Below are 24131 nucleotides of genomic sequence, written 5' to 3'. Positions count from 1 at the left end.
GGTTACAGAGGAAATTAACGCAATAGTAAAGAAGGACATTGGCTTGGATGATGTGGAATCTGTATGGATAGAGCTGCGGAATACCAAAGGGTAGAAAACGCTAGTGGGAGTTTTGTACAGACCACGAAACAGTAGTAGTGAGGTTAGGGACAGCATCAAACAAGAAATTAGTGATGCATGCAATAAAGGTACATCATGGGGCAACTTTAATCTACATATAGATTGGGCTAACCAAATTGGTAGCAATACGGTGGAGGAGGATTTCCTGGAGTGTATTAGGGACATATTGGTTTTCTAGACCAATATGTCGAGGAACCAACTGGAGTGCTGGCCATCCTAGACTGGGTGATGTGTAATGAGAAAGGACTAATTAGCGATTTTGTTGTGTGAGGCCCCTTGGGAAAGAGTGACTATAATATGGTAGAATTCTTTATTAAGATAGAGAGTGACACAGTTAATTCGAAGACTAGGGCCCTGAACTTGGGGAAAGGTAACTTCGATGGTATGAGACGTGAACTGGCTAGAATAGACTGGCGAATGATACTTAAAGGGTTGACGGTGGATAGGCAATGGCAAACATTTAAAGATTACATGGATGAACTTCAACAATTGTACATCCCGGTCTGGAGTAAAAATAAAACGGGGAAGGTGGCTCAACCGTGGTTAACAAGGGAAATTAGGGATAGTGTTAAATCCAAGGAAGAGGCATATAAATTGACCAGAAAAAGCAGCAAACCTGAGGACTGGGAGAAATTTAGAATTCAACAGAGGAGGACAAAGGGTTTAATTAGGAGGGGGGAAATAGAGTATGAGAGGAAGCTTGCTGAGAACATAAAAATTGACTGGAAAAGCTTCTATAGATATGTGAAGAGAAAAAGATTAGTGAAGACAAATGTAGGTCCCTTGCATTCAGAATCAGGTGAATTTATAATGGGGAATAAAGAAATGGCAGACCAATTGAACAAATATTTTGGTTCTGTCTTCAAGAAGGAAGACACAAATAACCTTCCGGATATACTAGGGGACAGAGGGTCAAGTGAGAAGGAGGAACTGAAGGAAATCCTTATTAGTCAGGAAATTGTGTTAGGGAAATTGATGCGATGAGGTCCTACGAAACGAATTTAAGGAGCTAGGAGCTAAATTAAAAAGTAGAACCTCAAAAGTAGTAATCTCAGGATTGCTACCAGTGCCACGTGCTAGTCAGAGTAGGAATCGCAGGATAGCGCAGAAGAATACGTGGCTTGAGCAGTGGTGCAGCAGGGAGAGATTCAAATTCCTGGGGCATTGGAACCGGTTCTGGGGGAGGTGGGACCAGTACAAACCGGACGGTCTACACCTGGGCAGGACCGGAACCAATGTCCTGGGGGGAGTGTTTGCTAGTGCTGTTGGGGAGGAGTTAAACTAATATGGCAGGGGGATGGGAACCAACGCAGGGAGATAGAGGGAAACAAAAAGGAGACAAAAGCAAAAGACAGAAAGGAGATGAGGAAAAGTGGAGGGCAGAGAAACCCAAGACAAAGAACAAAAATGGCCACTGTACAGCAAAATTCTAAAAGGACAAAGGGTGTTAAAAAAACAAGCCTGAACGCTTTGTGTCTTAATGCAAGGAGTATCCGTAATAAGGTGGATGAATTAACTGTGCAAATAGATGTTAACAAATATGATGTGATTGGGATTACGGAGACGTGGCTCCAGGATGATCAGGGCTGGGAACTCAACATTCAGGAAGGATAGAATAAAAAGAAAAGGAGGTGGGGTAGCATTGCTGGTTAAAGAGGAGATTAATGCAATAGTTAGGAAGGACATTAGCTTGGATGATGTGGAATCTATATGGGTAGAGCTGCAGAACATCAAAGGGCAAAAAACGTCAGTGGGAGTTGTGTACAGACCTCCAAACAGTAGTAGTGATGTTGGGGAGGGCATCAAACAGGAAATTAGGGGTGCATGCAATAAGGGTGCAGCAGTTATAATGGGTGACTTTAATATGTACAAAGATTGGGCTAACCAAACTGGAAGCAGTACGGTGGAGGAGGATTTCCTGGAGTGCATAAGGGATGGTTTTCTAGACCAATATGTCGAGGAACCAACTAGGGGGGAGGCCATCTTAGACTGGGTGTTGTGTAATGAGAGAGGATTAATTAGCAATCTCGTTGTGCGAGGCCCCTTGGAGAAGAGTGACCATAATATGGTGGAATTCTGCATTAGGATGGAGAATGAAACAGTTAATTCAGAGACCATGGTCCAGAACTTAAAGAAGGCTAACTTTGAAGGTATGAGGCGTGAATTGGCTGGGATAGATTGGCGAATGATACTGAAGGGGTTGACTGTGGATGGGCAATGGCAGATATTTAGAAACTGCATGGATGAACTACAACAATTGTACATCCTGTCTGGCGTAAAAATAAAAAAGGAAAGGTGGCTATCAAGGGAAATCAGGGATAGTATTAAAGCCAAGGAAGTGGCATACAAATTGGCCAGAAATAGCAGCGAACCCGGAGACTGGGAGAAATTTAGAACTCAGCAGAGGAGGACAAAGGGCTTGATTAGGGCAGGGAAAATGGAGTACGAGAAGAAGCTTGCAGGGAACATTAAGACGGATTGCAAAAGTTTCTATAGATATGTAAAGAGAAAAAGGTTAGTAAAGACAAATGTAGGTCCCCTGCAGTCAGAATCAGGGGAAGTCATAACGGGGAACAAAGAAATGGCGGACCAATTGAACAAGTACTTTGGTTCGGTATTCACGAAGGAGGACACAAACAACCTTCCAGTTATAAAAGGGGTCGGGGGGTCTAGTAAGGAGGAGGAACTGAGGGAAATCCTTATTAGTCAGGAAATTGTGTTGGGGAAATTGATGGGATTGAAGGCCGATAAATCCCCAGGGCCTGATGGACTGCATCCCAGAGTACTTAAGGAGGTGGCCTTGGAAATAGCGGATGCATTGACAGTCATTTTCCAACATTCCATTGACTCTGGATCAGTTCCTATAGAGTGGAGGGTAGCCAATGTAACCCCACTTTTTAAAAAAGGAGGGAGAGAGAAAACAGGGAATTATAGACCAGTCAGCCTGACATCGGTAGTGGCTAAGATGATGGAATCAATTATTAAGGATGTCATAGCAGCGCATTTGGAAAGAGGTGAAATGATAGGTCCAAGTCAGCATGGATTTGTGAAAGGGAAATCATGCTTGACAAATCTTCTGGAATTTTTTGAGGATGTTTCCAGTAGAGTGGACAAGGGAGAACCAGTTGATGTGGTATATTTGGACTTTCAGAAGGCTTTCGACAAGGTCCCACACAAGAGATTAATGTGCAAAGTTAAAGCACATGGGATTGGGGGTCGTGTGTTGACATGGATTGAGAACTGGTTGTCAGACAGGAAGCAAAGAGTAGGAGTAAATGGGTACTTTTCAGAATGGCAGGCGGTGACTAGTGGGGTACCGCAATGTTCTGTGCTGGGGCTCCAGCTGTTTACACTGTACATTAATGATTTAGACGAGGGGATTAAATGTAGTATCTCCAAATTTGCGGATGACACTAAGTTAGGTGGCAGTGTGAGCTGCGAGGAGGATGCTATGAGGCTGCAGAGTGACTTGGATAGGTCAGGTGAGTGGGCAAATGCATGGCAGATGAAGTATAATGTGGATAAATGTGAGGTTATCCACTTTGGTGGTAAAAACAGAGAGACAGACTATTATCTGAATGGTGACAGATTAGGAAAAGGGGAGTTGCAACGAGACCTGGGTGTCATGGTACATCAGTCATTGAAGGTTGGCATGCAGGTTCAGCAGGTGGTTAAGAAAGCAAATGGCATGTTGGCCTTCATAACGAGGGGATTTGAGTACAGGGGCAGGGAGGTGTTGCTACAGTTGTACAGGGCCTTGGTGAGACCACACCTGGAGTATTGTGTACAGTTTTGGTCTCCTAAACTGAGGAAGGACATTCTTGCTGTTGAGGGAGTTCAGCGAAGGTTCACCAGACTGCTTCCCGGGATGGCGGGACTGACCCATCAAGCAAGACTGGATCAACTGGGCTTATATTCACTGGAGTTCAGAAGAATAAGAGGGGACCTCATAGAAACGTTTAAAATTCTGGTGGGTTTAGACAGGTTAGATGCAGGAAGAATGTTCCCAATGTAAAAAATTCAAAACCAGGGGTCACAGTCTAAGGATAATGGGTAAGCCATTTAGGACCGAGATGAGGAGAAACTTCTTCACCCAGAGAGTGGTGAACCTGTGGAATTCTCTACCACAGAAAGTTGTTGAGGCCAATTCACTAAATATATACAAAAAGGAGTTAGATGTAGTCCTTACTACTAGGGGGATCAAGGGGTATGGCGAGAAAGCAGGAATGGGGTACTGAAGTTGCATGTTCAGCCATGAACTCATTGAATGGCGGTGCGGGCTAGAAGGGCCGAATGGCCTACTCCTGCACCTATTTTCTATGTTTCTATGAAGGCCGATAAATCCCCAGGGCCTGATAGTCTGCATCCCAGAGTACTTAAGGAAGTTGCCTTAGAAATAGTGGATTCATTGGTGATCATTTTCCAGCAGTCTATCAACTATGGATCAGTTCTTATGGACTGGAGGGTAGCTAACGTCACACCACTTTTTTAAAGAGGGAGAGAGAAAACGGGTAATTATAGACCGGTTAGTCTCACATCAGTGGTGGGGAAAATGTTGGAATCAATTATTAAAGATGAAATAGCAGCGCATTTGGAAAACAGTGACAGGATCGGTCCAAGTTAGCATGGATTTATGAAAGGGAAATCATGCTTGACAAATCTTCGAGAATTTTTTGAGGATGTAACTAGTAGAGTGGACAGGGGAGAACCAGTGGATGTGGTGTATTTGGATTTTCAAAAGGCTTTTGACAAGGTCCCACACAAGCGATTGGTGTGCAAAATTAAAGCACATGGTATTGGGGGTAATGTATTGACATGGCTAAAGAACTGGTTGGCAGACAGGAAGCAGAGAGTCGGGTAAACGAGTCCTTTTCAGAATGGCCGGCAGTGACTAGTGGGGGTGCCGCAGGGCTCAGTGCTGGAATCCCAGCTATTTACAATATACATCAATGATTTAGATGAAGGAATTGAGTGTAATATCTCCAAGTTTGCAGATGACACTAAGCTGGGTGGCGGTGTGAGCTGCGAGGAGGATGCTAAGAAGCTGCAGGGTGACTTGGACAGGTTAGGTGAGTGGGCAAATGCATGGCAGATGCAGTATAATATGGACAAATGTGAGGTTATCCACTTTGGTGGCAAAAACACGAGGGCAGAATATTATCTGAATTGCGGCAGATTAGGAAAAGGGGAGGTGCAACGAGACCTGAGTGTCATGGTACATCAGTCATTGAATGTTGGCATGCAAGTACAGCAGGCGGTGAAGGCGGCAAATGTCATGTTGGCCTTTATAGCTAGGGGATTTGAGTATTGGAGCAGGGAGGTCTTAGTGCAGTTGTATAGGGCCTTGGTGAGGCCTTACCTGGAATATTGTGTTCAGTTTTGGTATCCTAATCTGAGGAAGGACGTTCTTGCTATTGAGGGAGTGTAGTGAAGGTTAACCAGACTGATTCCCAGGATGGCAGGACAGACCTATGAGGGGAGAGTGGATCGACTGGGCCTGTATTCACTGGAATTTAGAAGGATGAGAGGGGATCTCATAGAAACATATAAAATACTGACGGGACTGGACAGGTTAGATGCAGGAAGAATGTTCCCGATGTTGGAGAAGTCCAGAACCAGGGGACACAGTCTAAGGATAAGCAGTAAGCCATTTAGGACCGAGATGAGGAGAAACTTCTTAACTCAGAGAGTTGTTAACCTGTGGAATTCTCTACCGCAGAGTGTTGTTGATGCCAGTTCGTTGGATATATTCAAGAGGAAGTAAGATATGGCCCTTACGGCTAAAGGGATCAAGGGGTATGGAAAGCAGGAAAGGGGTACTGAGGTGATGATCAGCCATGATCTTATTAAATGGTGCTGCAGGCTCGAAGAGCCAAATGGCATATTCCTGCACCTATTTTCTATGTTTCTATATTGGGGCTCTTCCCATGGGCAATTGCCTCCTCGCTGGAGGTTTTTTATGAATTTACCTGGTGGTCTAGGAGGCGCCCTGATTTCCGATGGGAAGGCCTTCTCCTCCCGCACTGCAAAGCGTGCTTCCGCTCAGAGGGTTCCAACGCAGAAGATGCAGTCACATGTGACTGCTCAGCCAATCAGGTAGGTAGTTCACAGATTCCCACTAATAGCACTGAGACTCGCGTAACTACGAATTCTCATTGTTTTTTTCCCCCATTAATAGCAAACACACACTAATAAAAAATAAAAAACAGACCTCACATAATTAAAATTAAAGTTAATAAAAGCCTTAGAAGAAAACAATATATTTCCAATTTTTTAAAAAAGTTTTGTAATTCGGTTAAAAATAGACTTACCTTAGTGGGCAGAGTTTTTAAACAGTACTTTGTGTTTGTTTTATTTAATTTTAATTTGTTTGTGTGTTTAAAACACTTGAGCCTGTAAAAGTAGGCTATGCGGCAGCTTTTTCAGGCACAAGATTTCTGAGGACATTTGCCGGGCAAGATATGCATAAATCCCGCAATCTTGCCCGTACAAATGTCCTCGCTCCCGATCTGTCATCCTCGTTCCCGATCTGTCAAGCTCCAGTTTTTCCGATGCCTTCCCGGGTCCATAGAAACTTCGTAAGGGCCCGGGACATGGGAATTTCTACTCCATTATGAGATTTGACTAAAAGCTTGGTCAAGGACGTGAATTGTAGGGAGAACATAAGAACATAAGGGAACTAAAGGGGAGAGGTAGGAGAAGAGGTTTAGAGAGGGAATTCCAAAGCTTGGGGCCTAGACGGCGGAAGACACTTTGTGATTGATGGGGCAAAGGGAATGGGGGATCCACAAGGCCAGAGTTGGAGAAATGCAAAGTTCTTGGAGGCTAGTAGGATTGGAGAAGTTAACAGAGAAAGGGAGGATCAAGGCCAAGAAAAGATAAACACAAGGATGAGAATTTCAAATTTGAGGCATTGGGTGAATGGGAGCCTATCTCGGTCAGTGAGCACAGAGGTGATGAGTAACTGGCATGGCACTTAACAGAGATAGAATATGGGCAGCAGAGTTTTGGATAGGCTGAAATCAATGGAGGATGGTAGACCAGCTAGAAGCGTATTGGAATAGATGAGTCTGGAGGTGACATTGACATGGATGAAGGTTTCAGCAGCAGTTGAGCTGAAGCAAGTGTGGATATAGGCGATGGTATGGAGGTGGATATAGGCGGTCTTTGTGATGGACTGGATATGCAATCGGAAGCTCAGCTAGGGGTCAAATAGGCTGCCGAGGATGCAAACTATCTAGTTTAACCTGAGACTGTGACCAGAGAGGGGGGACGGAATCGGTGGTGAGGGTACGGAGTTTGTGGCCAGGGCAGAAAATGATGGCTTCAGTCATTTCAATGTTTAACTGCAGGAAATTGTGAGTTATCCAGGACTGGCTGTCAGACATACAGGCTGGCAAGGTCTGACGTTTGAGGGAGGTGGTGGAGTGGTGGAGTTGGGTCTCATCAGCATACATGTGGAACCTGATGCCATGTCTTCGGATGATGTTGCCAAGGAGCAGTATGTAAATGAGGAAGAGAAGGAGGCGAAGGAGGTTGAAGATGGGGTTGGCAGTTTGCAAGGACAGATGGGTCGAGGGTAAGTTTCTTGAGGGAGGGGCTGATGACAGCATTTTTGAGCAGTGGGAATCATTTACAATGTCAGCTAACATTGCGCCAAGGAAAGGAAGTTGGATGGTCAGCAATTTAGTGGGAATTGGGTCAAGAAAGCAGGAAGTGGGTATCATGGACAAGTTCAACTCCGAGAGGACATGAGGGGAGTTGGAGAGAAACTAGAGCAAGACACAGGTTCATGCCTAGTGCAAGGGGGAACCTTGGAGGAGGTTTGGCTTGGTGGGCAAGGTGAAGGGGGAATGCAGGAGTCAGCTGAAAGGATGCCCTCAATATTCTTCTTTTTCTTCTTCTTGGGTAGTCCCTCAGAGTCGAGGATGACTTGCTTCCACATGAATATGAGTTCTCAGGTGACTGATGAGTCCAATGCAGGATCTACAGTCTCTGTCACAGGTGGGGCAGACGGTGGTTGAAGGACCAGGTGTTGGGGTGCTTGGGTTGTCGTGCGCCCCTTCCGCTGTTTGCGCTTGGCTTCTGCTTGCTCTCGGCGAAGAGACTCGAGCTGTTCAGCACCTTCCCAGATGCTTCTTCTCCACTTTGAGCAGTCTTGGGCCAGGGATTCCCAGGTGTCGGTGGGGATGTTGCACTTTTTCAAGGAGGCTTTGAGAGTGTCCTTGAAGCATTTCCTCTGCATACCTGGGACTCGCTTGCCGTGTCGGTGCTCAATATTAGTGACAAATTAAGTCCATATGCTTTTTGTACTTGTTGTAAGTGAGGGTGGAGGGGGCAGGAGAGAGGGGTTTAAGGAGAGCATTGGTAGTGGAGAAAAGAAGCCAGGGGCATATTTCTACAGGATGTACCTGGAGGAGTGAACGGTTTTGTCAGAGAAGAGTGTTTGATGTGGTGCAGCCAGATCTGACAAACCAGTTTATAATTCATCTGATTAAATAGAATTTAGGAGTATTTAAGAGCTTGCACACTTTACTAGCTGTTGCAAGGACACTTGGGGCCCAAAATTCATCAACATACTTGCCCACTAACCGCCCAAAAATGAAATTTTGGTGAAAAAATACCTACATAACGCTCGGCGGCAGATTCATCATTGACATGCCGCCGCGCGGTATGCACAATATCCGCCATTTTGAAATCGGGAGCAGTCAGCAAAGGCAGCACCTCAGTATTTCAGAGATGAACAGTGGGCTTTACAGTGGGATTTACCGTGGGGAAATGTATTTTTATTGGTACTGAGTTCATTATGAAGATAGAAGGCATTTGAGTTAATATTTTTTTTCATTGAAAAATCATTTGAGCTTATCTCAGGATATTTGAGGAGATTCTGGAGATTTAAAAAGAATGGGGCCTGTACTATCTCAGCCTGTATTCCTGACTACCTGTCTAATGCAGGATCCAGATGGGAGAAGGTTTATTGAGCAGCAATATCAGGGTAATGGAGGAGGTCGCAGACTGATGAGGAGGAGGCCTTACCTCCAAAGGATTTTCAGGGAGAAGCGCTCATACTTGGACCTGACCGATCGACAATGCGTTCGAAGGCTGCGCTTCCGAAAAGAGGTGATCAATGAGGTTTGTCAGCTTACTGAGGCAGATCTGCAGCCCAGTAGCACCAACATTACTGCACTCTCTGTTGAGATGAAAGTGACTGCGGCACTTTTCTTTGAAGCATGCGGCTCTTTTCAGGCATCAGCTGGGGACAAATGCTGTATTTCTTAGTACGCTAGTAACACAGGTAACCGAAGCACTGTATGCGCGCCGGATGGAATTTATAAACTTCCCAATGACCATGGAGGCACAGACTGAGAGGGCTTTGAGATTTGCATGCATTTCTGGCTTCCCCAAGGTGCAGGGTGCTGTTGACTGTACCCATATTGCCCTCGAGCACCATTACAGGAGGCGGTGGTGCATCGAAACTGTAAGGGATTCCACTTACAGTTTCGATGCACCTCCACCTCCTGTTCAGCTCATAGGCGACCATACACATAAGAACCATGCCAAAAATTGCTGGTCACGGGAATGTGGGAAGGGAGGACCTTGAGACAATCACTATCACTAGGGGGGTAGTGCTGGACAGGCCAATGGGACTCAAGGTAGACAAGTCTCCTGGTCCTGATGAAATGCATTCCAGGGTATTAAAAGAGATGGCGGAAGTTATAGCAGATGCATTCGTATAATCTACCAAAATTCTCTGGAATCTGGGGAGGTACCATCGGATTGGAAAGCAGCTAATGTAATGCCTCTGTTTAAAAAAGGGAGCAGACAAAAGGCAGGTAACTATAGGCCGGTTAGTTTAACATCTGTAGTGGGGAAAATGCTTGAAGCTATCATTAAAGAAGAAATAACGGGACATCGAGATAGGAATAGTGCAATCAAGCAGACGCAACATGGATTCATGAAGGGGAAATCATGTTTAACTAACTTACTGGAATTCTTTGAGGATATAACGAGCATGGTGGATAGAGGTGTACCGATGGATGTGGTGTATTTAGATTTCCAAAAGGCATTCGATAAGGTGCCACACAAAAGGTTACTGCAGAAGATAAAGGTACGCCGAGTCAGAGGAAATGTATTAGCATGGATCAAGAATTGGCTGGCTAACAGAAAGCAGAGAGTCGGGATAAATGGGTCCTTTTCGGGTTGGAAATCGGTGGTTAGTGGTGTGCCACAGGGATCGGTGCTGGGGCCACAACTGTTTACAATATACATAGATGACCTGGAAGAGGGGACAGAGTGTAGTGTAACAAAATTTGCAGATGACACAAAGATTAGTGGGAAAGCGGGTTATGTAGAGGACACAGAGAGGCTGCAAAGAGATTTAGATAGGTTAAGCGAATGGGCTAAGGTTTGGCAGATGGAAGACAATGTCGGAAAATGTGAGGTCATCCACCTTGGGGGGGAAAAAAAAACAGTAAAAGGGATTATTACTTGAATGGAGAGAAATTACAACATGCTGCGGTGCAGAGGGACCTGGGGTTCCTTGTGCATGAAACTCTTTTCCCAAAAAGTTAGTTTGCAGGTGCAGCAGGTAATCAGGAAGGCGAATGGAATGTTGGCCTTCATTGCGAAAGGGATGGAGTACAAAAGCAGGGAGGTCCTGTTGCAACTGTACAGGGTATTGGTGAGGCCGCACTTGGAGTACTGCGTGCAGTTTTGCTCACCTTACTTAAGGAAGGATATACTAGCCTTGGAGGGGGTACAGAGACGATTCACTCGGCTGATTCCGGAGATGAGGGGGTTACCTTTTGATGATAGATTGAGTAGACTGGGTCTTTACTTGTTGGAGTTCAGAAGGATGAGGGGTGATCTTATAGACACATTTAAAATAATGAAAGGGATAGACAAGATTGAAGCAGAGAGGTTGTTTCCACTGGTCGGGGAGACTAGAACGAGGGGGCACAGCCTCAAAATACGGGGGAGACAATTTAAAACAGAGTTGAGAAGGAATTTCTTCTCCCAGAGGGTTGTGAATCTGTGGAATTCTCTGCCCAAGGAAGCTGTTGAGACTAGCTCATTGAATGTATTCAAATCACAGATAGATAGATTTTTAACCAATAAGGGAATTAAGGGTTATGGGGAGCGGGCGGGTAAGTGGAGCTCAGTCCACGTCCAGATCAGCCATGGTCTTTTTGACTGGCGGAGCAGGCTCGAGGGGCTAGATGGCCTACTCCTGTTCCTAATTCTTATGTTGACCCACCCTGCGGAACCCTCAGACAGAAGCCGAGCAACGATATAATAAGAGCCATATAGCCACATGTAATATTATCGAAAAGACAATTGGAGTGCTGAAGCAGCGCTTTCAATGCTTGGACCACTCAGGAGGCAGGCTGCAATACCACTCTGAGCAGGTTGCCCAGTTCACAGTGGTGTGCTGCATGTTGCATAATTTAGCAATCATGCGGGGACAGGAATTGCCACAGGGGACTGCGGGACCACCTGAGGAAAGAGTGCAGGAGACGGAGGAGGAAGAAGAGGAAAATTAGGGGGGGGTGGGGGAGGATGAGGAGGTGCTTCCAGCTGAACCCATGGCACCACCATCCCTAAACACCACAGTGGTGAGCACGCAAAGCGTATGCCACTGCAAAATTGTTACGTCAGCAGCTCATAAATGAGCGCTTTGCTTGAATGTGGAGAGCTGCGTTTTGGGACCCTGATGACTGTTACCCCAAAAGTTTGACATTGTACAAGAGAATGCTTAAATTCAATTCAAATACTTATGTAAGAATGTAAAAAATATACAACAATTTTAAAACTTTGTAAAACTTATAACTATAAAACAACTTTAACAAAACTTCAACAACTTGAATAAACTTTTAAAATCAAACTTCAATTATTAACTGAACAACTAAACGTGTTCCACACCCTTAGGACTATTTCCCCCTTTCTTACTCCCACCCTTCCCTTTCCCACTGCCCCTGAGCCCGGACCTCCCCATGGTGGTACCAAGCCGGCATGCAGCAGTGCACCCCGAGTGCTGTTGCTGTCGTTGGGGTCAGATATTGCAGGCGCAATAAATGGAGCCTCAGGAGAAGCTCATGATGTGGAAGTCACGGCTTCAGGGCTGGAAGCTGCTGGCAGCTCTCCACCCTCAGGTGCTGTCGACTTGACTACTATGACACGAGGGGATTCTGCGCCATGTCCCGATCCCGCTGATTGCTGCATGGCATCGACAGAGTCGGTGATCAGACATGACATATCCTCCGACTGTCATTCTGATAGCGCTGCAATGTTTGCAGCTATCGAAGCCATGGCCTTGAGCAGATCTCGACCTATGTCGACGCTGGCCTGTGACAGACGCACCATGTCCCGGTACACGTCTATCTGTCATGCAGCAACTGACCTTTTCTGCACCAACCCCCGTCGCTGTGGCAAAGGCACTGCAGCACTGGGGGTGCGTTGATGCACACCACTTGGTCCCACAGAATCAGAGGAGCCATGGGGGATTCCCATGAATATAGACTTGGTGGTGGAGGATGTTCCAGCTGGCCCACATGGAACTGGTGTATCTTCCACTGGCTCCAGGATCAGCGGCTCTTCCTCTTCATCATCTCTGCCAGGGGTGAAGTCAGGAGAGGGCTGGGTGACGCCAGAGGTGGAGGCAGTGGGTCTGTTGTGTGGTCTCTCTGTGGAGGTGTGGTCTGAATCATCCAAGTCTGGAAGTACTAAACAACATTTAAAAATGAGGGGTTCAGGGTTACATGAGTACATAGTACACTGACTCAGCGCAGTCTTATTTAAATGTCCACCACTGCTGCATTACATATCGCAGACAGACAATACATATATGCATTGTGTTACATGCCCCTAACATTGCAGCACATCACGAGACCAACATTACAGTTAGTTACAGTTACATGACATGACAGGACCGGACCACAACACAGACCGGGGATTGTGTTCAACTTACCATCCTGTGTGAGTGTGTTGGCTCCAATGCTGGTGGTGGTACGGTTGCTATCCCTGACCAGGGACAGGGCACAGATCTCTCTTTCTGTCAATGTCTCTTGGGTTGTGGGTCCTCATCCCATACGCCGCTGATCCGTTGCTATTGCAGATGTCGTCTTCTGCAGAAAGTGAAGTAAATGAAAGTAAAAATCTGCAATCCATTTAACATCGCAGACACACAGGTTCACACACACATTAAAACACTGCATTGATCCTCGTCATTATCTGAAAGCACAAATATATCGGCGTAACCTTAAGATCCGTGTGACACTGAACCTACATTAACATGTTACATGGCACATGGGGGGGGGGGGGGGGGGGAGGGCGCATAAATAAAATCATTACTTACTCTTGCTACCCTCACCAGGTCGTTCTACCTTACGACACCTTTCCCCGGTGCGTACCATGGTACTTGTGGAGGACACAGCCTCCCCGTTCTTGACCCATATCCTGCTGTACTCCTTTGGGGGGGTGGGGGGCTTTCCATGACCACCCTTCGTTAGGTCGGAGTACCTCGCCGTAATATTCTCCAGCAGGGCAGGTAACTCCATCTCGTTGAAGGCGGGCACCCTCAACCTCCCGTCCTTCTCGCTGTTCCTGCACTGCCACATTTTTTTGAGCATTTCCATTATATTTATATTGCTATGATTTTTGATTTGTAAAATAGATATTATTGGTGATACTGTAGAATTATGTTATGAATATTTTAACTCTGCAAACTGTTATTAAACCAACTGACCCTCGACTAGCTTGCTGCTCCTTCTCACTCTCTCTCCCTCGACTTCAACTCACTGCGCATGCGCGGGTGACCCCGACCCCAAAATCGCGGGTAAAAAGCTTCTCTGAAGAAAATGGGAAAAATCGCGCATGGGCAGTGCCGCACCATCCATCGAAAAGAAAGTCGATCTGGATCGACTACAGTGTTACCTACTGCCCACTGTACACCGCAAAAAAAATATCGACCAAAATTGCGCTCTTCGGTCTCGGCGGTTTGCAACGACGCACCACCGGCATACTGCCAAGAAATGGCCCGACCTTATGTAATGACCAATTTCGGGCCCATGGAGTCAACTGCAACATGGGTAAGATGCTATCACTGGCAGACAAGGTCAGTATCACCCTCAAATTTTCTTCCTATAGCTCATTTCAAGCTAGCATTAGTGTATCAGCTAATGTTCTGGCCTCACATATAATCAAACATGTGACTGTTGCATCGATCAGCATGGCCAGCACTTTATCTCCTTTCCTATTAAAGATTAATGCAAACATGAGGAAAACCAGGGATGGTCATTGATGGCAGTCATGTGGCCATTCAGCCAGCGGGTTCCTGCTCCTTCTGTACTATGGCCACTTGCTTCTCTCCACCTGAGCACTCTTTACTCAATCGGTGCTACCTCTTCCAACTTGCTAACTGCATCCCTCAGGATCTGGGAGCTGAAATTACCACATTTATGTGCCCTGTTAGCACCGCCGAGATTATGGGGTGATTTGGAGTAAATGCCGCGCCCCCAGCCGGCGTGCACCTGGTGATGACGTCATTGGCGTGTGTGCCGACCCCTTACTGGCGTGCCGACCTTTAGAACCCCGCAGGGGTTGGCGCCGGCCAATGCCAGCGCCAACTTCACGGGCCGCTGACATCCATCCTGGGCGCACCTGAAAGGGGAGGCATGTGTGCTCCGGGCAGCCATTAATTTTGTCGGATGACTTTGACACCAAAGGGCCTGCAGAGTCTGCAGTGGCCCTTCCCTTTAACTGAAGGGGAGGGAGCATTGTGGCGTGTCAGCGCTACGCAGAGCAAACGCATAGCGCTGAACTCTTAAGTGCTATGCTAACGCCCAGAGTGCCCCAGAAATGACGCAGAGCGCCTGAGACAGCGCTCCGCCTCGTTTATGGGGCGCGAAGAGCAATTCCGTGCCGGGGGCGGGACTTCCCACCCGGGTGCTAACTGTCCCGGGCCCGGAAAGTTATCGCCCCCAGACGGGGCGCGGGGTAATTTCGGCACCCTGTGTTTGTAAATTTCAGTGAAAGGGACAGAGGATACCTTGTGCTTTTGTCATCTTCTGTGCCATTGGCAACATTGACAGTCTGCTCTTCCAGATCTACAGTAACAGAAAAGGAACAAATGCTACTTCCAAGATATACTTTCAAACAGAGTTTACATTGCAAGGTACTGATTGTGATGTTTGTATGATTGTGTGTATACCTGTGTGAGAGGGAGTGAAAAAGGGGGAAAAGACATAAGAGTAGGATAAGCTTCCCCTGCTTCCTTCGTGCTGTTGCATGTTGGTCTCTGCCAAGAAAGTCAAGGGTTTATGATTTTTGAGCCTTCTTCCAGGTCGGGTCTGTTACTTTGTATTATGCGTCATCTTGTCATGCAACCAGAGAAGTAGTATTGGGATACTTTTGTGTCCAGAGTGGCATCCTCAAACAGAAGTACCTGTAATAGTTTATCGTGCCTGGGATCTCCTCAAGTTATGATCCATTCCTTTCCATCTCTGCCATTTTATCCTGCAGGCAAATAAATAGTGTGGCGATTTAGCAACTTTGCGGAACATATACATTGACATACATCTGCCCATCCCACAGCCTAACCTGCCTGTCATTAAATGAACATCTATCTAAGTTGTCCTACAAGGATTTCCAATGTCAAGCTCCTTTAAGATTTCTGTCTAACAATGGTCTCAGTTCCAAGTTGCTATTTGTATCAGTGACCATGCTGCAGAGTGTTCATGCTTGGTCAGCATTCAACAGGCTGTGTCTCTTCTGGATAGACTGCACAAGATAAGCTTGCATGAATGCGTAAGATGGGTCTGCACAAAATACCTTACAGACTGTGAGGGGGCATTTTATGGAATGCACACTTGGTGCAGCTACTTTGGATGAAACACTGCTCTGCAGCCGTACCTTAGCAACTTTCTTCAGGTCAGCCATCTCCCTAACCTGGATTCAGGTCGCTTGGTTCATACGGACAGCATTTACTCTGCTGCTATCTGCCACGCTTCCTGAACCGGCCATTTTTAATGAGGTTGCGTTTCTTTTCCATACAGGGTGGCTCTTCTTTCCTGCACCTCCTGTATAATGTGGGCAATTCTCATCTGGTAAGCCTCCATCTGCGAGCACATCTCAAGCACTAACCTACAGCCATGCTCTCGCCTGGAGAAACGTAAATGGTTACTTACGCCATTTAAGTGCTATTCAGCTGTTTAATTTAGTCTGATGTGCCAGAGGTCAGTTAGATAAAACAACAACATCAAAAAAGGCAGGCGAGCATTTCCCAGAGAGCTGCAGTAAGTCATCATTAACTCACGAAGAACACAGGTTTAAGTTTTATGAACATAATATACTTTTTAAATTTTTTAGTCTATTTGACAGGATAATTTAAACCCAATTACTATGATATATTGAATACGCCTATATATTGTTAAAACTGGAAGCTACAATTTTTGAATTAGTGAAAATATGGAATCTGTTTTACTGCTGAGCATTTCTTTTCCATTTTTACTCCTATGTGCTGGATCCTCTAGGACAAGACTACAAGTCCCAGCAAGCTTTAAACGGATACAAACTACAGCTCCCAGCATGGTTTGTATTGCAGGGTCCTCCATGTTAAATTCAAGATGTCTTGCACATGATGAAGACTGAACACACTGAAAAAAGAGTTACGTCGATGAATACTCAATCAAGTGCCAATGGTATAACACGCAGCAAATATGCTGATAATTCACGGACTGAATTAAGGCCACCAGAAGCTTTGGGTCATTATTAAACTTTCATTTATTCAGGTTTCAGTAAAACATACCAATGATTAGATATTAAAAATTATAGAGGGCTGTTTAGGAATGAGGAAGTCACCTCGAAATTAGGATAAGTTGGAAGATCTGATTATGCTTGATGAAATAAAAAGTATTTGTACATCTATTTTTTAAGTAACAGGTGCAAAAAGAAAATATAATAGAAAAGGATAAAGGTTTTAATGGGCCTGAAATTCCCACGAACGCCTCCGACCCGAGAATTTTTACGAAATTACCTGGTGGTCCCGGAGACGCCTGCGATTCCGGTGGGGAGGCCTTCTCTTCCCGCGCTTCGAAGCGCACTCCAGTCCTCGAGGGTCGAACGCAGAAGGTGCAGTCACAAGTGCACGACCAATCAGGTATAGTGCTGAAGTAGAGTTCCTGGTTAAAGAGATTAATGCAATAGTAACGAAGGGCATTAGCTTGGATGAAGTGGATATTTGTATGGGTAGAGCTGCGGAACACCAAAGAGCAGAAAACGCTAGTGGGAATTGTGTACAGACCACCAAACAGTAGTAGTGAGATTAGGGATGGGGCATCAAACAGGAATAAAAGGTGCAATAAAAGGTACAGCAGTTATCATGGGTGACTTTAATCTACATATAGATTGGGCTAACCAAACTGGTAGCAATACGTTGGAGGAGGATTTCCTGGAGTGTATAAGGGATGATTTTCTAGACCAATATGTCGAGGAACCAACTAGAGAGCTGGCCATCCTAGACTGGCTGTTGTGTAATGAGAGAGGATTAATTAGCAATCTTGTTGTGCAAGGCCCTTTGGGGAAGAGTGACCATAATATGGTAGAATTCTTCATTAAGATGGAGAGTGACACAGTTAATTCAGAGACTAGGATCCTGAACTTAAAGAAAGGTAACTTTGATGGTATGAGACGTGAATTGGCTAAGATAGACTGGCGAATGATACTTAAAGGGTTGACGGTGGATAGGCAATGGTAGACATTTAAAGATCACATGGATGAACTTCAACAATTGTACATCCCTGTCTGGCGTAAAAATAAAATGGGAAGGTGGCTAAGAAGGGAAATTAGGGATAGTGTTAAATCCAAGGAAGAGGCATATAAATTGGTCAGAAAAAGCAGCAGAGCTGAGGACTGGGAGAAATTTAGAATTCAGCAGAGGAGGACAAAGGGTTTAATTAGGAGGGGGAAAATAGAGTATGAGAAGAAGCTTGCAAGGAACATAAAAACTGACTGCAAAAGCTTCTATAGATATGTGAAGAGAAAAAGATTAGTGAAGACAAACGTAGGTCCTTGCAGTCAGAATTAGGTAAATTTATAATGGGGAACAAAGAAATGGCAGACCAATTGAACAAATACTTTGGTTCTGTCTTCACTAAGGAAGACACAAATTACCTCCCGGAAATACTAGTGGACCGAGGGTCGAGCGAGAAGGAGGAACTGAAGGAAATCTTTATTAATCAAGAAATTGTGTTAGGGAAATTGATTGGATTGAAGGCCGATAAATCCCCGGGGCCTGATCGTCTGCATCCCAGAGTAGTTAAGGAAGTGGCCCTAGAAATAATGGAAGCATTGGTGGTAATTTTCCAACATCCTATATGTAATGTCCTTACTCAATGGCACAAAACCCACAAAGGCACATTCTATGGACAAGGTCACTCTCTGACCTGAACCTTTATTCACAGGACCAAGAAGTGATGACCCTGCGTGGGACCTCCCTGGATGACCAGGTAAGGAGTGTCTCCCACAAGTTCACCCCCTATGGTCAAGGTGTGCATTGCTTAAGTATATACAGTATTGCAGTGGTGTTACATAGAGGTTACATACATGACATCACCTCCCTCCCAAAGTCTTATTGGGATCATAGGTTAAGTCTTTCGGGTGGTCTACGCTCCCTCGTTGAGCGCTGCAGTTGGGGCTCTGGTTGTAGAGCCTTGGCGTGAGTGTCTGTCACCTGTGGTGATTCCGGCCTGTCTGGGCTGACCGCCGGGACTGTGCATACTTCTGAATGTTCTTGTTGCTCGTTCGCTGGCGGTGGTGTGAGCACCATCTCATGATCTTCCTCGGGTTCCTCAGTGTCCATGCTGAACCTTTTTTTTTTTTTACTTGGTTCAGATGCTTACGGCATATCTGCTCATTGTTAAGTTTAACCACGATGACCCTGTTCCCCTCTTGGTCTATTACAGTACCCTCAAGCCATTTGGGCCCCACGGCGTGATTGAGGCAAATACGGGGTAATTTATTTCCATACATCTCCCCCTTGAATTTCGGTCATGGTACTCGTTTTGGGACTGGCGCTTGCCCTCAACTATGTCGGTCAGGATTGGGTGAATGAGGGACAACCGAGTTTTGAGTGTTCGTTTCATAAGTAGCTCAGCGGGCGGGACCCATGTGAGTGAGTGCGGGCGGGACCTATAGGCCAGAAGGAGGCGCGCTAGGCGGCATTGAAGGGAGGGTCCTTGAATCCTGAGCATGCCTTGTTTAATAATTTGGACAGCATGTTCCGCCTGGCCATTGGAGGCCGGCTTGAACGGTGCTGTCCTGACGTGGTTGATGCTATTGCCCGACATGCACTCCTGGAATTTGTAGCTCGTGAAACATGGGCCATTATCGCTAAAAAGGATGTCCGGCAAGCCGTGGGTTGCAAAGACCGCACGTAGACTCTCCACAGTGGTGGATGTCGTGCACAAATTCAAAATGATGCACTCGATTCATTTTGAGTACGCATCTACCACAATGAGAAACATTTTTCCCATGAACGAGCCCGCGTAATCTATATGAATACGTGACCATGGCCTGGTGGGCCAGGGCCACGGGCTGAGCGGGGTCTCCCTGGGGGCATTACCCAGCTGGGCACACGTTGTGCACATGCGAACACAGTGTTCCAGGTCTGAATCAATTCCCGGCCACCAAACATGTGACCGGGCAATGGCCTTCATCAGCACGATGCCTGGATGCTCGCTGTAGAGTTCCCTGATGAATACCTCCCTGCTCCTCTGAGGCATGACTACCCGGCTGCCCTATAGTAGGCAGTCAGCTTGGATGGAGAGCACATCCACCCACCTGTGAAACGGTGTGACCTCCTCAGGGCATGCTCCGTGTGCGGGCGCCCAATCCCCAGTCAGGACACATTTCTTAATCAGAGATAGGAGGGGATCTCTGTTTGTCCAGATTTTGATCTGGCGGGCTGTGATGGGGAGCCTGCGCTGTCAAAGGCATCAACGGCCATGACCATCTCAGCGCTTTGTTCCGCTGCCCTCTCGGTGATGGCCAGTGGAAGCCTGCTGAGCGCGTCAGCGCAATTTTCGGTGCCAGGCCGGTGCCGGATGGAGTAGTCATAAGCAGCCAGCATGAGAGCCCATCGCTGTATGCGAGCTGACGCGTTGGCATTGACAGCCTTGCTGTCTGACAACAGGGATGTTTAATGGCTTGTGGTCCGTTTCGAATTCGAACCTCCTGCCAAAAAGGTACTGATGCATTTTTTTTTTACACCATAGACACACGAGTGCCTCCTTCTCAACCATCCCATATCCCCGCTCTGCTTGAGCGCGCGACCTGGAAGCATAAACCACAGGTTGTAGTTGGCCCTCAGCATTACTCTGCTGCAACACGCACCCAATCCCATAGGACGATGCATCATATGTCAGAACCAATTTCTTCCAGGGTCAGTAATTTATTTGAACAAAGTAGGTTCCGTGCCCGATTGAAAGCCCGTTCTTGACAGTCTCCCCAAAACCAATACCAACCCTTAAGTAGGAGTACGTGAAATGGCTCCAACAACGTGCTTAAGTTCGGCAGAAAGTTCCCGAAATAGTTCAAGAGTCCCAGAAATGAACGCAACCCCGATGTGTTGCCGGGCCTGGGCACTCGTCGAATCGCCTCTGTTTTGGATTCGGTGGGCCGAATCCCATCTGCAGCAACCCTCCTGCCCAGGAACTCAACCTCAAAAACTAAAAACACACATTTAGACTTCTTGAGTCGCAGGCCTATCCGGTCCAGTCGGCGTAGCACCTCCTTCAGGTTGTGGAGGTGTTCCTCGGTGTCATGACCCGTGATGAGGATGTTGTCCTGAAATATGATTGTTCCAGGAATGGATTTGAGCAGGCTTTCCATGTTTCTTTGAAAAATCGCGGCCGCTGATCGAATGCCAAACGGGCACCTGTTGTAAACGAACAGTCCCTTGTGCGTAGTGATGGTAGTCAGTAGTTTAGATTCGTCGGCCAGTTCTTGGGTCATGTAGGCTGAAGTGAGATCCAACTTGGTAAACAGCTTGCTGCCTGCCAGCATGGCGAAAAGATCCTCCGCTCTCGGGAGCGGGTATTGGTCTTGTAGGACACCCGATTGATCGTGGCCTTGTAGTCACCACAGATCCTGACAGAACCATCCGCTTTTAGGACGGGAACGATGGGGTTCGCCCAGTCGCTAAATTCAACGGGCAAGATGATGCCCTCTCTCAGCAAACGGTCCAATTCGCTCTCAATTTTCTCCCACATTACACAAGGCACCGCTCTGGCTTTGTGGTGCACTGGTCTAGCGTCCGGGTTGATGCGTATCACTACTTTGGTACGTTTGAACGTCCTGACGCCAGATTGGAATAGCGACTCAAATTGTTGTAGGACCTGTGAGCACGAACTTCGCTCCACAGATGACATTGCGAGCACATTCCCCCCATTTCCAGTTCATCTCAGCTAACCAGCTCCTTCCCAACAGTGCAGGACCATTGCCTGGGACAATCCAGAGCGGCAGCTGGTTCACTGATACATTGTACGTGGTCGCCAACATTGTACTGCCTAGTACTGGAATGATTTCTTTGGTATACGTCCGTAGTTGTGTCTCAATGCATTCTAGTTTGGGTTCTACTGGCTTTGAGTGGCCATAGCTTTTCGAATTGTTGAACACTCATGAGTGACTGGCTGGCCCCCATGTCCAGCTCCATGCGTACAGGGATGCCGTTTAATAAAACCTTCATCATCATTGGTGGCATTTTGGTATATGAGCTGTGAATGTTTGCCACATGAACCCGCTGAACTTCAGCGTCCATTGATTTGCCCCAAGCGTCATCCTGCCTCACATACCCCTCTTCTGGTCCACCCGCCTCGTAAATTAGCCTGGTTACAGGCTTCCTGCGCATTCGAGCTAAATGGCCACTGAGGTTGCAATTTCTGCAGACAAATTGTTGAAACCTGCACGTCCTGGCAGAGTGTTTGTCTCCACACCTCCAGCATGAGCTGAGATTTCCATTGTTGTGAACAAAGGAGCTATGATCCGGCATTCCTCGCTGATTGTCCCTTTGACTGCCTTTGAGTACCCTGTTAGTGGGTGTCAATGGCCCCATCATCCACTGTGATGGCGTAAATGTCCGTTCAGCCTTCCATTGTCTCTGTTGAAAACCTACTCTGGGGTCCATTGCTGCCTGGAGTGTGTCGAACTGCCCTTGCCTGCCTGCGGGGCTCTGAGTCGCGTTTATGATATTGACTCCCTGATCCCCCGCCGCGTTGGAGGCAGAATTGCGTGCGTATATTATTTTGGTTTCCTCCTCCCCTGCCATGAAAGTCTGAGCCATCAATGCCGCCGCTTCCAAAGTCAAGTCCTTGGTCTCAATTAACATTTGGAAAATCCCCGCATGACCGATGCCCTCAATAAAGAAGTGCCTCAACATCTCCCCCCTGCAGGCGTCTGTGAACTTAGAGGCTGGCCAAACGCCGGAGGTCCGTAACGAAGTCCGGTATGCTCTGTCCTTCACGACGTCGGTGGTTATCGAATCTGTGTCGGGCCATGTGTATGCTGCTCGCCGGTTTGAGGTGCTCAGCGATTAGTTTGTTGAGCTCTTCAAAGGTTTTGTCCACCGGCTTTTCGGGTGCTAGTAGGTCCTTCATGAACGCGTAAGTCTTCGATCCGCAGCTGGTCAGCAGGTGGGTCCTTCGCTTGTCGGCCGCTGTATCTTCCAGCCATTCTTTCACGACAAAGCTTTGCTGGAGCCTCTCAATGAAATCGTCCCAGTCCTCACCAACACAGTACCGTTTCTCTGTACTACCGGTGACCATTCTCGTGGGTCGTTGATTCCCGTTTCTCGTCGCCAATGTAATGTCCTTACTCAATGGCACAAAACCCACGAGGCACATTCTATGAACAAGGTCACTCTATGACCTGAACCTTTATTCACAGGACCAAGAAGTGATGACCCTGCATGGGACCTCCCTTTATACACCTGGATGACCAAGTAAGGAGTGTCTCCCACAAGTTCACCCCCTGTGGTCAAGGTGTGCATTGCTTAAGTATATACAGTATTGCAGTGGTGTTACATAGAGGTTATATACAAGACACTATAGACTCTGGATCAGTTCCTGTGGATTGGAGGGTAGCTAATGTAACCCCACCTTTTAAAAAAGGCAGAGAGAAAACAGGGAATTATAGACCGATTAGCCGGATATCTGTAGTGGGGAAAATGTTGGAATCAATTAGTAAAAGATGTAATAAGCAGCACATTTGGAAAGCAGTGACAGGATCGGTCCAAGTCAGCATGGATTTATGAAAGAGAAATCATGCTTGACAAATCTTCCAGAATTATTTGAGGATGTAGCTAGTAGAGTGGACAAGGGAGAACCCGTGGATGTGGTGTATTTGGACTTTCAAAAGCTTTTGACAAGGTCGCACACTAGAGATTAGTGTGCAGAATTAAAGCACATGATATTGGGGGTAATATATTCATGTGGATAGAGAACTGGTTGGCAGACAGGAAGCAAAGAGTAGGAATGAATGGGTTCTTTTCAGAATGGCTGGCAGTGACTAGTGGGGTACCACAAGGTTCAGTGCTGGGACCCCAGCTATTTACAATATACATTAATGATTTAGACAAAGGAATTGAGTGTAATATCTCCAAGTCTGCAGATGACACTAAGCTGCGTGGCAGTGTGAGCTGTGAGGAGGATGCTAAGAGGCTGCGGGGTGATTGGACAGGTTAGGTAAGTGGGCAAATGCATGGCAGATGCAGTATAATATGGATAAATGTGAGGTTATCCACTTTGGTGGCAAAAACAGGAAGGCAGAATATTACTTGAATGGTGACAGATTAGTAAAAGGGGAGGTGCAACGAGACCTGGGTGTCATGGTACATCAATCATTGAAAGTTGGCATGCAGGTACAGCAGGCGGTGAAGGCGGCAAATGGCATGTTGGCCTTCATAGCGAGAGGATGAGAGTATAGGAGCAGGGAGGTCTTACTGCAGTTGTACAGGGCCT

The 24131-nt window shown here is 46.6% G+C and overlaps 2 long non-coding RNA genes across 2 annotated transcripts in view; both read right to left on the bottom strand.

Moving 5' to 3' along the window:
- Positions 1-12781: 12781 nt before the first annotated feature.
- On the bottom strand, positions 12782-15226 carry LOC139281426 (uncharacterized). The gene is made up of 3 exons (XR_011596868.1): positions 15167-15226; positions 13088-13244; positions 12782-12842 (listed from the first exon to the last, which is right to left on the bottom strand). It is a non-coding gene; the product is annotated as an uncharacterized lncRNA (long non-coding RNA).
- Positions 15227-15329: 103 nt separating this feature from the next.
- The window catches only part of LOC139280636 (uncharacterized), a 44881-nt gene continuing 36079 nt past the window's right edge, over positions 15330-24131 (bottom strand). Inside the window, exons 2-3 of the long non-coding RNA XR_011596729.1 lie at positions 17153-17297; positions 15330-15633 (exon numbers count right to left, since the gene is read on the bottom strand). This is a non-coding gene — a long non-coding RNA (uncharacterized lncRNA). The remainder of the gene's footprint in view (positions 15634-17152; positions 17298-24131) is intronic.

Source organism: Pristiophorus japonicus, chromosome 15 (assembly GCF_044704955.1).
Source record: "Pristiophorus japonicus isolate sPriJap1 chromosome 15, sPriJap1.hap1, whole genome shotgun sequence".
Lineage (NCBI taxonomy): Eukaryota > Metazoa > Chordata > Chondrichthyes > Pristiophoridae > Pristiophorus > Pristiophorus japonicus.
The sequence above is the reverse complement of the archived record's forward strand: the minus strand, read 5'-3'. Positions and strand labels throughout refer to the sequence as shown.